Raw genomic sequence first — 5,000 nt, 5'->3', positions numbered from 1 at the left:
TACCCTCTTTTTCTTCGTGCCCCCCCCCCCCCCACGCAGGGAGGGTTCCAAGAGGGAGGAGGGAGGGAGGGAGTCCCGGGGCCGTGAGAGAGAGAGAGAGCCTCATTAGCTGCTAGGTTCACCTCATTAGCTGCTAGCTAACGCGTCAGACCTTTTACATTCTTTAGAGGATTGAAACCTCAGGGCCTTTAACCCCCGTTCACCGTTTACACTCAACGATCCTTCCGAACAAAACCCTTACACATCTGTCCGTCCAACTGACCCCCGAGATACCTAACACGCAGATTAACACGTCAGCGGTGATCGGCGTGTCATAGAGGAGTCACAAAGACGGGCAAAATAGAGTGGTTGAATAAAAAATACTCACTCAATTGGCCGTGATTTAACGTAGCACACAATGATGCAAAGCCCATGCAAAGTCCAGTGGCCCAAGCAAACAAATAAGATAGATCTGGCTCGGCGTTCCTCATCTCCACATCGTCACCCAGCACGCCGACGCCCAATAACAATTCCCCCGCAAATTGTGCACCTCGAGCGGCAGTACTTTAAACGGCGCCGTCTTCGGCGTGGACGGCATGAACCAAGTCGGCAAGCATCGTCACCCAGCACACAGACGTCCACTAACAATTCCTCCCCCCTGCAAATTGCGCGCCGCGAACGGCAGTACTTTCAAGTATGCCGCCTTCGGCGGGGACATCGTGAACCAAATCGGCAGGCAGGCGTCGTCAGCCGGTCGACCGACCCCCAGTTGCATTGCCCCAACGGCCATTGTGCACTTCGAACAGAACAGTGCTTTTAAAATATTCCGCCTGCCGCGTGTACATCATGAAACAAATGGAAAGGACGAACCGGGCGTGCAACCGATGCACGGAGAGTGACAGGTCGTCAAGCAAGTCCGTGGCAATCCGTCGGCCGACTCGGCCGCGGCCAGCAGAGGCGTTTTGGCCCGGGCGCGCCGAACTTTGCGCGCCCTCGGTATGCGTAACACTAGCACATGCCTTCAAAACTCACTACAAAATAACCCCAAAGTATGCCGCCTTCCCCGTGGGCCTTGTTACCAATATCTTGCCCTGCTTCCTGATGCCCTTATGGGGTCGGCTCTGTTCTTGCAGAACCCTCAGGTGGTGCAGAGTCTGGGCCATTTTATCAATATCTTGCCCTGATTCCTGATGCCCTTATGGGGTCGGCTCTGTTCTTGCAGAACCCTGAGGTGGTGCAGAGTCTGCGCCTTGTTATCAATATCTTGCCCTGCTTCCTGAAACCCTTATGGGGTTGGTTCTGTTACAAAACCCTCAGGTGGTGCAGAGTCTGGGCCACTTTATAAATAACTCTGCCTGCATTAGGGTCAGGGTTAGGGTTAGGGTTAGGGTTAGGGTTAGGGTTAGGGTTAGGGTTAGGGTTAGGGTTAGGGTTAGGGTTAGGGTTAGGGTTAGGGTTAGGGTTAGGGTTAGGGTTAGGGTTAGGGTTAGGGTTAGGGTTAGGGGTAGGGGTAGGGGTAGGGGTAGCGGTAGGGGTAGGGGTAGGGGTAGGGGTAGTTTGAACTACTGCCGCTCCAGGCGCGCACTGTGCGTGGGTAATTTTCAGTGGGCGTCGGTGTGCTGGGTGACGATGCCGCCCAGACTCTGCACCACCTGAGGGATCTGCAAGAACAGAGCCGAACCCGCAAGGGTATCGGGAAGCAGGGCAAGATATTGATAACAAGGCCCAGACTCTGCACCACCCGAGGGTTCTGCAAGAACAGAGCCGACCCCATAAGGGTATCAGGAAGCAGGGTGAGATAGTGACACCATTTGTAAAACCGGCAAATCCCACCCAGGAAACATTGCAAAAATTGGCCTCTAATGCTGGAACGTGGGTAAAGCCAAACAAACACGACACGTTTTAAAAGAACGTTACTAAAACAGCCTGGGATATGCCCATGACAAAGGATAGGCCGAACCTCACCAGAAAAAAAGAGAGGGAGACCACGGCAGAGCTGAGGGATAAACATGAGATGGTGATAAAACCAGCAGACGAGGGGAGCAGTAGGGTTACAAATTAATGTCAATATGGGGCCTGCTCCCACTGGGTAATAGACAAAAACATAGAACAGGGTGACAGGAGAGACTGGCTAGCACAGAGGATAACCCGTGAGCGAAATAATGGGGTGTATGCAGTTCAATGTAAGGAGTGTACCTTACGGTACATAGGGGAAACAGGTAAAACAGCCTCAGCGGTGATCGACGTGTCAAAGAGGAGTCACAAAGACGGGCAAAATAAAGTGGTTGATTATAGACAATAGACAATAGACAATAGGTGCAGGAGTCGGCCATTCAGCCCTTCGAGCCAGCACCGCCATTCAATGCCATCATGGCTGATCACTCTCAATCAGTACCCCGTTCCTGCCTTCTCCCCATACCCCCTCACTCCGTTATCCTTAAGAGCTCTATCCAGCTCTCTCTTGAAAGCATCCAACGAACTGGCCTCCACTGCCTTCTGAGGCAGAGAATTCCACACCTTCACCACTCTCTGACTGAAAAGGTTCTTCCTCATCTCCGTTCTAAATGGCCTACCCCTTATTCTTAAACGGTGGCCCCTTGTTCTGGACTCCCCCAACATTGGGAACATGTTTCCTGCCTCTAATGTGTCCAATCCCCTAATTATCGTATATGTTTCAATAAGATCCCCCCTCATTCTTCTAAATACCAGTGTATACAAGCCCAATCGCTCCAGCCTTTCAACATACGACCGTCCCGCCATTCCGGGAATTAACCTAGTGAACCTACGCTGCACGCCCTCCATAGCAAGAATATCCTTCCTCAAATTTGGAGACCAAAACTGCACACAGTACTCCAGGTGCGGTCTCACCAGGGCCCGCTACAACTGTAGAAGGACCTCTTTGCTCCTATACTCAACTCCTCTGGTTACGAAGGCCAACATTCCATTGGCTTTCTTCACTGCCTGCTGTACCTGCATGCTTCCTTTCATTGACTGATGCACTAGGACATCCAGATCTCGTTGAACTCCCCCTCCTCCTAACTTGACACCATTCAGACAATAATCTGCCTTTCTACTCTTACTTCCAAAGTGAATAACCTCGCACTTATCTACATTAAACTGCATCTGCCATGTATCCGCCCACTCACACAACCTGTCCAAGTCATCCTGCAGCCTTATTGCATCTTCCTCACAATTCACACTACCCTCCAGCTTAGTATCATCTGCAAATTTGCTAATGGTACTTTTAATCCCTCCGTCTAAGTCATTAATGCATATCGTAAATAGCTGGGGTCCCAGCACCGAACCTTGCGGTACCCCACTGGTCACTGCCTGCCATTCCGAGAGGGACCCATTTATACCCACTCTTTGCTTTCCGTCTGTCAACCAATTTTCTATCCATGTCAGTACCCTACCCCCAATACCACGTGCCCTAATTTTGCCCACTAATCTCCTATGTGGGAGCTTGTCGAAGGCTTTCTGAAAGTCGAGGTACACCACGTCCACTGACTCTCCCCTGTCAATTTTCCTAGTTACATCCTCAAAACATTCCAGTAGATTTGTCAAGCATGATTTCCCCTTCGTAAATCCATGCTGACTCGCAATGATCCTGTTACTGCTATCCAAATGCTCAGCAATTTCGTCTTTTCTAATTGACTCCAGCATCTTCCCCACCACTGATGTCAGACTAACTGGTCTATAATTACCCGTTTTCTCTCTCCCTCCCTTCTTAAAAAGTGGGATAACATTTGCTATCCTCCAATCCACAGGAACTGATCCTGAATCTATATAGAACATTGAAAAATGATCTCCAATGCTTCCACTATTTCTAGAGCCACCTCCTTAGGTACCCTGGGATGCAGACCATCAGGCCCTGGGGATTTATCAGCCTTCAGTCCCATCAGTCTACCCAAAACCATTTCCTGCCTAATGTGGATTTCCTTCAGTTCCTCCATCACCCTAGGTTCTCCGGCCCCTAGAACATTTGGGAGATTGTGTGTATCTTCCTCAGTGAAGACAGACCCAAAGTAACGGTTTAACTCGTCTGCCATTTCTTTGTTCCCCATAATAAATTCCCCCGTTTCTGTCTTCAAGGGACCCACATTTGCCTTGACTATTTTTTTCCTCTTCACGTACCTAAAAAAACTTTTGCTATCCTCCTTTATATTATTGGCTAGTTTACCCTCGCACCTCATCTTTTCTCCCCGCATTGCCTCTTTAGTTAACTTTTGTTGCTCTTTAAAAGAGTCCCAATCCTCTGTCTTCCCACTCTTCTTTGCTATGTTATACCTCCTCTCCTTAATTTTTATGCTGTCCCTGACTTCCCTTGTCAGCCACAGGTGTCTCTTACTCCCCTTAGAGTCTTTCCACCTCTTTGGAATAAATTGATCCTGCAACCTCTGCATTATTCCCTGGAATACCTGCCATTGCTGTTCTACCGTCTTCCCTGCTAGGGCCTCCTTCCAGTCAATTTTGGCCAGCTCCCGCCTCATGCCTCTGTAATCCCCTTTGCTATACTGTAATACAGACACTTCCGATTTTCCCTTCTACCTTTCCATTTGCAGAGTAAAACTTATCGTGTTGTGATCACTGCCTCCTAACGGCTCTTTTACCTCTAGTCCCCTTATCAGATCAGGATCATTAAAAACACTCACTCTATTGGCCGTGATTTAACCTAGCACACAGTGTTGCAAAGCCCATGCAAAGTCCAGTGGGCCAAGCAAACAAATAAGATAGATCTGGCTCGGCGTTCCACATCTCCACATCGTCACCCAGCACGCCGACGCCCATTAACAATTCCCCCGCAAATTGTGCACCTCGAGCGGCAGTACTTTAAACGGCGCCGTCTTCGGCGTGGACGGCATGAACCAAGTCGGCAAGCATCGTCACCTAGCACACAGACGTGCACTAACAATTCCTCCCCCCGCAAATTGCGCGCCGCGAACGGCGGTACTTTCAAGTATGCCGCCTTCGGCGGGGACATCGTGAACCAAATCGGCAGGCAGGCGTCGTCAGCCGGTCGA

The sequence above is a fragment of the Rhinoraja longicauda genome, unplaced genomic scaffold (assembly GCF_053455715.1).
Source record: "Rhinoraja longicauda isolate Sanriku21f unplaced genomic scaffold, sRhiLon1.1 Scf000087, whole genome shotgun sequence".
Lineage (NCBI taxonomy): Eukaryota > Metazoa > Chordata > Chondrichthyes > Rajiformes > Arhynchobatidae > Rhinoraja > Rhinoraja longicauda.
This window is presented reverse-complemented; position numbering follows the sequence as displayed.